This window comes from Sapajus apella, unplaced genomic scaffold, assembly GCF_009761245.1.
Source record: "Sapajus apella isolate SASKATOON/1434 unplaced genomic scaffold, GSC_monkey_1.0 scaffold2, whole genome shotgun sequence".
Taxonomy (NCBI): domain Eukaryota; kingdom Metazoa; phylum Chordata; class Mammalia; order Primates; family Cebidae; genus Sapajus; species Sapajus apella.
This window is the reverse complement of record NW_022436942.1, coordinates 57,428,127-57,439,053: the sequence shown is the minus strand read 5'-3', so window position 1 is coordinate 57,439,053 and position 10,927 is coordinate 57,428,127. Positions and strand designations below refer to the sequence as shown.

Below are 10,927 nucleotides of genomic sequence, written 5' to 3'. Positions count from 1 at the left end.
GTGTGTGTGTGTGTGTGTGTGTGTGTGTGTGTGTGTGTGTGTGTGTGAGAGAGAGAGAGAGAGAGAGACAGACAGAGAGAGAGAGAGAGAGAGAGAGAACCTATACAATTACAAGAGGCTATAATTCTGTTCCTGAGGAAGAGCTGAAGAATATCTCACACCAGTTGGTAAGTGACAGGTGGTAACTACCAGACAATTAGGATGATGCATCAGAGAAAGAGAGAGAGAGAGAGATAAATTGGCATAATTATTTCTACCTGATCAGGTTATTGTGCATATCAATGTGGTACATGATAGAAAGTGTCTAGCCATGTCTGGCTCAGAAAACGGATTCAGTGTCACTTCCCTTCCCATTTCTAGCTCTTTTACGTATGTTGTTGGTTAATCAGTGTCAATTGCAAGGTGCTAGGACTTAAAAGACTCTATCTTTGAATATATATCCATACTTGCTATTCCAGAGTACAACAGAACAATAAGAATGCAAATGATCATGAGCAACTTAATCACCCAAAAGCTTCAGTTCCTTCATTCTTAAAATGATGGGTTTATGTGAATGACCTCTGAAGGTACCCCGCTCTTTCCTTCACTGGTTTTAGAATAGAGATAAACCAACCGTCTGAAGTTACTACAATGCTGCAGCTGTTTCTTAGGTTATAATCACAGAAAATAGCCCAGTAATTCAGTACAGAGGAGAAAGTGTTTAAGAATAAACAGCAGGAGTCCTAACGACTACAACCAGGTAGAAAGATACAGAGAAGACAGTTAATGTTAAATTGCAGCTGAAATGCAGGTGAGAATTACAGCAACAAAAGTAATACCAGCACAAGAGACTAACAGCAGGTTCTGCGTTATATGACAAAATGTCCTTTCCAAGGGTTTTTTAAATAATTGCACTTCTGTTAGATTTGTAATTACAAACATGAATAATCCTCAGCATATATCATTTCTAAAGATAGAGGCTGTAATTCTGTTCCTGATAAAGAGCTGAAGAATATCTCACACCGGTTAGTAAGTGACAGACAGTAACTACCAGACAATTAGGATGATGCATCAGGAAAATTGGAGTCAAAATATCCCATATACAGATGCTGAGTCCATAAACAAGGGAGCGAAATCATCATCCCATCCGGCAGCAGAAGGCTATAGACACAGGGAAGCCACATCACACAAGGATAAAGAGCAATGGCATTGCTGCACAGAATAGAACAGTCATCACTTCAGTTCTACCTAAGTTAACTCTTAAGGACCATGGAAAATATCTTTATTCTTAAAAGGCAGCGAAGGAAAATATTTTAAGTAGGGGGATGTGGCTGATGGAAAATGTAGAGCCCTCAATATCAAATTACTGGTTTTCATGTGAACCCTGTGTTTGGGTTGGACTTCTTCATAGTTTGTAACATTCATTAGTTGCAAATAGCTGACAAGCAAGTCAGGTAAATTTGAGAGTTCATGATTTAGGTTGTTTTCAGCTGGAGTCATCCTTGACTCCTTGCTTTTCTCTCATATCCCCATGTACTCAGGAAATCCTCTTGGTTCTGCCTTCAGAATATATCCAGAATCCGAACCACTGCTCACCACCCTGGACCACTGCTGCAGCATCTCCAGCCTGATGCAGGACTGTGGCCTCCTAAGTCAGCTCCCTGTGCCTTCCTTTACTGCTCCAAAGTCCTTTCCCAACACAGCAGCCAGAGTGATGGTTTTCACTCTGCTCAAAAGCCTTCCGTGGTTCCCCACTTGAATCAGAGTCAAATCCAAAATGCTTCTGCATTGGGCTAGAAGACCCACCGGGCTCTGTGTTAACCCTGCCCTCCCTGACTTTACTCCCACCTCTCCTTTTTCTCTCACACTCCCAAGCAAGCTCCCAACTTAGGGAATTTGTGTTGGCAGTTTCCTCTGCCTAGAAAGCTCTTCTCCAAATATCCACATATGCTCATTCACTCAAAAGTCTACTCTAACTACACTTGTGTGTGTGTGTGTGTGTGTGTGTGTGTGTGTGTGTGTGTGTGAGAGAGAGAGAGAGAGAGAGAGAGAGAGAGAGAGAGAGAGACAGGATCTTGCTTTGTTGTCCAAGCTGGAGTGCAGTGACTAAATCATAGCTCACTGCAGGCTCCAACTCCTGGGCTCAAATAATCCTCCTGCCTCAGCCTCCTGAGTAGCTAGGACCACAGCCACACACCACCGTGCCTGGCTAATTTCTTTTTTTCTTTCTTTTTTGCTTTTTTTAGTAGAGATAAGATATCGCTATGTTTCCCAGGCTGGTCTTGAACTCAAGACCAAGAAATCCTCCAGCCTCAGCCTCCCAAAGTGCTGGGATTCCAAGTGTGAGAATTTTTCAGTGAGGGGAAACCTTACCACCCTACTTAAAATTACAATCAGCTATTCCCATCTTTTCCCCAACAGCACCTTTCACTCTCTAGCATTTTATCTTGGTCTTGTTGACTTCCCTGATTTATTATTTGCTTTTTTAACTCTTCCTACCGGAAGGCAGGAAACTTTTTTGTTCTTTTGACCCGCATTACTTAAAGCAGTGCCTGGTACACAACAGACATTTGTAATTATTTGTAGAATTAATGAGGATGTATAACCCAAAAATCCAGCTCTAACAGGATTAAACAAACAAATAATGCATATTTTCCTGCATAACTGGAGAGGTGTGTGAGGGGGTAGGGAAGGAGCTTCACCTCCCTGTGATTCTTCTAGGTCAGTTACTTCATCAGATCGATAACAAGATGCCTGCAGAAGTTCTACAATCCATCTGGGATGGGGAAAGATGACTCTTTGAATCTCTCACTTAAGGATGAGTACGCTTTACCTAGAAGCCCCAACAAACTTCTGCTAGCATCAAATCAACCCAAACTGAACCAGTCTTGGTTGCCAGGGGAATGACGTGCAACAGTTTGCCTCAGTGGGAACAGGGATGAGAAAACCACAACTGGCTGGGCTATAAGATCGACCCCAACCACGTGGTCATTTCTCAGTAGGGTACAGAGAAGGTGGATGGAGAGGAGGCAGACCCAGTGTCCATGCCTCAACCTTAGCCAGACAGGCAGACAGAGGGAATAGGGGAAAAGCTTCGTCTAAGACTGGAAATTTTGGAAGCATCTCCATTGATTTTGCCGGTGGTGAAGCACTGAATTCAGTAGCACATGAGCTTTATGATTTATTGGCCTTGCTTGAGAGCATTGGAAGTGTTGATGTGGTTTGCACAGATGCCCAGCTTGAGTGTGGCAGTCTCACACCATCCCTGCTGATCCATATTCACACAGTAAATATATTGAGGAATGAATACAAAACAAATTTGTTATTGATTCTGGTTTCACTCAAAACCAAATATAACAAATGTTTCAAACTCAGCAGTTTGTAAATGGGGAAAAGATAGCTAGAATTATGAAATCCTGCTAGTTCTGTTACTTTTTTTTTTTTTTTTTTTTTTTTTGATACAGGGTCTGTCTCCATTGCCCAGGTAGGAGTTCATTGACACAATCTCAACTCACTGCACACTCTGCCTTCCGGGCTCAGGCAGTCCTCCCACCTCAGCCTCCCGAGCAGCTGGGGCAACAGGTGCATGCCACCAAGCCCAGCTAATTTTTGTATTTTTGTAGAGATGGAGTTTCACCATGTTGCCAAGGCTGGTCTCAAACTCCTGAGCTCAAGTGATCCAGCCATCTTGATCTCCCAGAGTGCTGGGATTATAGGCAGGAGCCACCATGCCCAGCCCTTCTGTTATTTCTTATTTGTTTAATGCATGATGCATGGTTGGATGGGGACATATGGGACATGAAATCTGGAATCTGATATTTCTCATTCCGCTATGTCTTGCCTGCTACAGAAAAGCTTATCTCCCCTGCAGATCTCCAGTCACTGATCAGTCCTCCTGCTATCTTTGTGCTGTTGGAAAAAGCGGTGGGGGATAGAAAAGCCTTGTCTAATCAAATTAGAAAGATAAACAAAATTTCTGAAAGAATGATTAAGAATAAAAGGTATTAGACATAATTTATATCCACAATTGCAAGGCAAACAGTGAACAGATTATAACAGGATCCCATCTATTCATACTGTGAGCCGGACTTCGTGGAGATAACTCATGAGCAGTTAGATTCCTACACATAAACTCCCACACGACTGATACTGTGGAGACGTCTCTCTTAAATCCACATAGCAAAAGGAGTATTTGACTTTTTTATCTCCAAAAGTACTTCATTCCATTGTTTAAGTCTTAGGATAGCTTTTCTTTTTTTCAGGGGTGTGCAGGGGGAAACAGACAGTAGACAGTTGAGACAGGGATGTGGTTTTCTGAAAACTGATAAATATAAATGACTATATTTCCTAGATTATATGCATATATAATTGTGTGTACATTTATTCTGGTGGGCAGAGCAATGTCCCTGTGTTCTTCCATTTGCATTGCTCTAAAGAAATGCCGGAGGCTGGGTAAGTTAAAAGAGATTTATTTTGGCTCATGGTTCTAAAGCTATACAGGAGGCATGGGGCCAGCATCTGCTCCTGGTGAGTGCCTCAGGAAGCTTTCAATCATGGCAGAAGGTGAAAAGGAGCCAGCGTGTCATGTGGCAAGAGAGATGCCAGCCTCTTTTTTTTTTTTTTTTTTTGAGTTGGAGTTTCACTCTTGTCACCCAGGCTGGCATGCAGTGGCATGATCTCAGCTCACTGTGACCTCTGCCTCCTGGGTTCAAGCAATTCTCCTGCCTCAACCTCCCGAGTAGCTAAGATTACAGAAGCCTGCTACCACACCCAGCTAATTTTTGTATTGTTAGTAGAGATGGAGTTTCACCATGTTGTCCAAGCTGGTCTCGAATTCCTGACCTTAGTTGATCCACCCACCTCAGCCTCCCAAGGTGCTGGGATTACAGGTGTATGCCACCGTGCCTGGCCCAGACTCTTCTAAACAACCCCTTTTGTGTGAACTAATAGACTAAGAACTCATTCATCACCAAGGAGATGTTGCTAAGCCATTCACAAGGGATCCACCTTAATAATCCAACACCTCCCAGGAGGTCCTACCTGCAACATTGGAGATAACATTTCAACATGAGATTTGGAGGAGTCAAACATCCAAACTATATCAGCCTTCAGAGGTGTCTACATCCCACTCACCAGAGTTTGGGAATATGTTAGGGTAGATAGCAAAGGTGGGTTAAAGTTGCAGATGGTATTAAGGTTGCCAAACAGTTGACCTTGGGGGGCTTAATCACACAAAGGTATTTGGAAGTGGAAGAGGGAATGAAAAGAGGGAACCAAGAGATGGTAGCATGAGAAGAACTCAGCCTGATGGTCTTGAAGATGAAGGAAGGTGGGCACAAGCCAATGAAAGCAGCCTCCCCTCACCGCCCCGCCACAGGTGACACATGCAAGGAAATGGATTCTCTCCTAGAGCCTTCAGAAAAGAATGTATCCTGCGAACACCTTAATCTTTGTCCAGTAAGATCTGGGCAACTATCTGATGGACAGAACTATAAGATAATAAATTTACATTGTTTTAAGCCATTAGGTTTGCAGCAATTTGTTATAATGGCCATAGAAAGTTAATACCATTATCATTTTAAAGCATCATACATTGCAAATACAAAGGTACTGAAATAGCCTTGCGTTTGGAGCATCCTCAGATGCTTAAGGAAGTAGATTAAATGCTGAACAGGATCCAGTCCAATCCGCCTTACCAAACAGGAGCACATTTCAGTAATTGAGCTCTGCTATCTGTATTTATGGACACTTCAAGAAATAGCACTGTACTCCCCAGTAATCACAAGCCCAAAGATGGTTGAACAGGGTGTACAATTGTAAGAAGACAAAAGAAACAGAAATTGTATTTGCTTTTCATACATAGGCAGATTCTTATTTCTATGATCTCTTTTGCCTGAGTATAAGAAATCTTGTCCATTTTTTAAGACTGAAATTTTCTCATTTGAACTCTTGAGTATTCTTGTACTTGGCATTGTTTCTGACACTGACCTTCATATTTAAAGAGGAGAATTCTGACAGGAGTCAGTCTCTGTTGGGGTGTTTGAATTTTCTCATTTAAACTCTTCAATATTCTTGCATGAGGTTTGATGTTGTTTCTGACACTGACTTTCATATTTAAAGAGGATGATTCTGACAGGAGTCACTATCTGTTGGAGTGTTTGATGCATGATAATCCCATTATATATTGATACAGATTTGCCACTCACTTGTGTGCAAAGCAACGTGCCAGGCAATGTAATTCAGTAGTGAGTAAGCTACGTTCAGACGTTACCATCATAGAGCTTAAAGTCTAGTCGGGAACACAGACATATACAGGTAATTACAACAGTGTGGGGAGTGCTAGAACAGAGAAGGACGCTGTACTGAGGGAGACCCAACCTAGACTTGGCAAGAGGTGAAGGATGAGTAGCTGAAGCCAAGAATTTCCAGAGAAAGCCATCCCCTTTGCACTGCTTTCGTCAAGTGGCTGACCTCTGCTTGCAGATATAGGTCTTGTTCGTGCTTATGTCTCTTTCTCCTGTTCAACTTGAAGCCCTTGCTCAAAAGGTCAGCCTGTTCCTGACTGTAGAATGATATTTTGGCCATTAAAAAAGTCATATAAAAGAGAATTCAAAACAACTTTTTTTTACCCCCTACCCCCATACCCATCTCACTCTGTTGCCCAGGCTGGAGTGCAGTGGCACTATCTCGGCTTACTGCAAACCTCTGCCTCCCGGGTTCAAGCAATTCTCCTGCCTCAGCCTCTGGAGTAGCTGGGATTATGGGCACATGCCACCATGCCCAGCTAATTTTTGTGTTTTGGGAAGAGGTGAGGTTTCATTATGTTGGCCAGGCTGGTCTCGAACTCCTGACCTTGTGACCTGTCCACCTCGGCCTCCCAAATTGCTGGGATTACAGGCATGAGCCACCATGCCCAGCTCAAGATATCTTTCAAAGTTATGGCTCAATACATTTTTGAAACTACTATACTGATAGTTTTGGCTGTTTACGTTTAAACTTACTGTGCCACAGCTGGCCAAAGAAATTGTTGCTAGCCTTTCCCTATATATATTCTGCCCACCCCATTTTGCCATTTCCTAATAAAAGAAAAATAATATTTATTTTCCTAGTTATACAGTAATACAAGTTAATTTTAGAAATTTGGGAAGTTAAAGAAAATGATCATTTTTAAATGTTTATGTCACCCTAGTCGCTACCACGAGGGGCAGATTTGCCCTGAGTGTTTTTTTTTTTTAAAGATATACAGTCAATATTCATTAGTCACAGATTTCATATTTACAAATTCCCCTACTTGCTAAAACTGAATTGTAACTGCCACTCAATACTCACAGTGCATTTCAATTATTTGTGGACATGCAAATGTCAGAGCAGCAAAAAAGTTGAGTTGGCCAATGCATACATGCCCAGGTGATGATATCAAACAAGGTGATGCCTAGTCTTCTTATTTCAGCTCCCACACTATAAACAAGTATCTTTTTTAAGGTCTACTTAGTGCTACATTTTTTACATTTATATGCTTTTCATTAGTGCTCTTGTGGTTTAAAATGGCCCCAAGGATAGAGCTGAAGCACAGTCTGGTGTCCAAGGCATAACAAGACTGTGATTGTCTTGAGAAAATACATGTGTTAGGTCAGCTTCTTTCAGGCATAAGTCACAGTGCTGTTGGTTGTGATTTCAATGTTAAGTAATCAGTAATATGTATTTAAATAAGATGTCTTGAAACAGAAACACAAATAAAACAGGGTTATAAATTGATCAGTTGACAAAAATATTGTGGCCAGAGGCTTGCAGGAACCTAACTCTGTATCTCCCCTAGGTGCAATGACCCCGTATTTGCAATGCAGTGTTTGTAGTGACCTTGTAGACTATAACTACCATAAATAGTAAGAACTGTCAGTATTTTCTTTATGTCAAAAAAGAAAAAGGAATCATACCATATGTCAATTTTCATGTACTACTTTTTTCTCTTAACCTTACATTTTGAGCATTTTTCAATGTTATTAAACATTTTTGAGATATGCCTTTTAATAACATATTCAAACCAATGGATCTCCATGATTTGTTTCCCTCTTACTAGACATTAGGTTATTTCCAAGGATCATTCTTATATATATATGTTCTTGTGTACCTCACTGATTCATTTGTTGCCTCACTCACTCATTAAACAAATATTTATTTAGCACTTTGTCCCAGGCCTCCTGCATAAGAATACAAAAATAAATAGTACAGATACCAATCTCTGCTCTCATGAAGCTTATTATCCACTGAGACAGATAATAAATATGTACACAAATAATTCACAGTAATAATAATAAGTGCTGGTAGAGACAAGCACAGGAAGCTACAAAAAGCCCATGGAAGGCCTGACCTTGATCAGGGAAGGGTTCTGAAGTGGCAGTTTCAGCCGAGCCCTGTAAGAACTCAGGAATGAAATGCACTAGATGCCTAGGATAGGGATAGAAGAGAGGGGTTTTCTTCTCTCTTCCTCACTCTCTCTCTTTGCCCTCCTCCCCACAGCACAGGCCAAATAGTGTATCAATGGGCTGTGTCTTTCATGTGCCTGTGACCCAGGGTCAGGCTCTCACCTGGCTGCCTGCGCACAACCCACTACTGCCCTTTGCTCCCCTCTTGCCCCCCACCACATAGAGAGCAAAGACATGCAGGAGAAAGAGGTGGTTAGAAGAGGCTCAGGGACACCTGCCTGGAGTGGGTCCTGCCATTGAACCCCATGGGACCCAACAGGCAGAAGAGAGAGGTGAGATGTGCCTGCAGGCCTGCTCAGGGTGGGGCCTGAACTCAGCTGCAGTGTTTGGTTTATCACTGGCTGTGGCCACCACAGATACCTGTCAAAACTTCCTCCCTCTGCCCTTTTCCCAGTAGAGCAGCTCTCTACTCGCTCTCAAAATCATCTCTCACTGTTGTTTGAAAGACCAAATTCAGGGGACAAATGGCTATTTAGGGGCATCAGTGTGCAATGTGCAAATAAGTCAGTAGTACTAAAGTCAAGGACCAGTTAAAAACATTTGTTGGCCTCTTTCCACATCTTAAGGGCAACATTACTTTTAGAAGTCCAGGTGTCCACTTTGCCAGGGAATCTTTGAAGCCATTTTCTTTAAGAGTATTCCTCCAAGAAATACTTACACAGAGAGAATTTGTGACACTTTGAACATCAGGGAATTAAAATGTGCAAAGCTTAAATTATTGGGGGATTATTGAGGGGAATGTCAGCCTGAATTCCATCAACCAGAATTTAGAAGAAATGCAGTTTGTACTTTCTGAAACGTTAGCACTAATTCTAACTGCTAACTAGCCATTGCCACTAGAGGTCCTGCCTGCCCAACTTCAGGGAAAACACAAGCCTCCCAACTAGTCCCTGAGTAATGTGATTTGTAGCACATGGCACTTAAGTGCTTGGAAATATTTATTCTCTGAAAAGGATTAACCGCAGTGACCAATGGCACACTATGCATCTGCTTAGCAAATTTTTTCTTAGCACAAAAGTAACTTCAGCCAATTTATAGGCTAAACCTTTATCAATTCCAAAGCAGCAATGCCCAAATTAGTACACAATGCAAATAGGTAATTTCTATCAAGAAGGCCTTGATATCCAGGATACAAATTAACAATGGCTTAGGTACCAGCTATTCACTGTGATTCACTAGAAAATCCAATGTTGACAACACATCCACTAATCCTAATAAGGTTTCTTAAAAACATCTTCATAGAAACTTCAAATTCCGTATACTTTAGGCTAAAATTAGCTGATGCTCACTCACAATTTTCACCCTGAGTTGCAGTTTGAGTCTAATTTGGCACCTTACTCAGTTGTCTGTAACAGGCCCAGGTGAAGAAGGGTGAAAAAAAGGTGTTAGTTGCAAAGTCAGGATCTGACTTAATAAACTTTTGCCTTCTTGTTATCCTATATATTATCTTGTTAAAATTCAACATGACTTATTACCATTAACCTCCACTGCCTTCTCACCAAGGCCTTTTCCATTTCATTGCAAATTTAGGTAAGCACATTTTCACTTTGCCCAACCCCTATAGTTGATGAGTGACTTCCCAAGTTCATCCCCTGCTCAGCCTTTGTCAATGTCTTCAGCCATTCCTTCCAAGAAACTGTTCTGGTTTCTGCAACATGATCTATTCTTAGCCCTTGCTGGCGAGTCTTAAACTCTCAAGTTTTCATCGAAGTGACTCAGTAATCTGGTCTCAATAAATAACTGCAATTTGTATGTGTGTGTCTTCCCCCAAGGACACATCTTAACCTTACAACGACAGGGTACTAAAGAAGTTTCACAACTGCAGTTGCATTTTCAGGAAAAGCACTCTGCCTCAGGTTTTCCTAAGCACCTTTCTTTTTTTATCCATGACATTTGAAACAATGGTTCTCAGCCCTGACTGCCCATGTAAATCATCTGGGGAGCTTTTAAAAACCGCAGGTGCCTGACCCATATCCCATACCAATTGAATCAAAACTCTATGAGCAGAGCCTGGGCACTGATATTTTTGAAAACTCCCAGAGTTGAAAACCAGTGTCCACAAGTGTTAATTAGGATTGTTTTGTTCACGTCACTTGATCAAGATTTTTAATAAAGATATTCCACTGAAACCTATGAGAATTTAACATAGGTTAATAATAATGACTATTAATATTTGCCTGAAGATTTTAACATGCTATAGAACTCTCAGAGCTTATTTGCTATTTGCATAACTAATCGATATTTATGAAATACATACTAGGGACCATTCTAGGTTCTAGAACAAAAAGATTTAAGAAGACATGGCATTGCCCTTTAGAGATTGATATGGTTTGGTTCTGTGTCCTTATCCAAATCTCATCTCAAATTGTAGTACCCACGTGTCAAGGGAGGAACCTGGTGAGCGGTGATTGGATAATGGGGACAGTTTCCCCATGCTGCTCTAGGGATAGTGAGGGAGTTCTCAC

The 10,927-nt window shown here is 41.5% G+C and overlaps 1 protein-coding gene across 29 annotated transcripts in view; it reads left to right on the top strand.

The window, feature by feature from the left end:
- Positions 1-10,927, top strand: part of ANKS1B (ankyrin repeat and sterile alpha motif domain containing 1B) — a 1,261,971-nt gene that overhangs the window by 1,033,753 nt on the left and 217,291 nt on the right. The window lies entirely within an intron of this gene.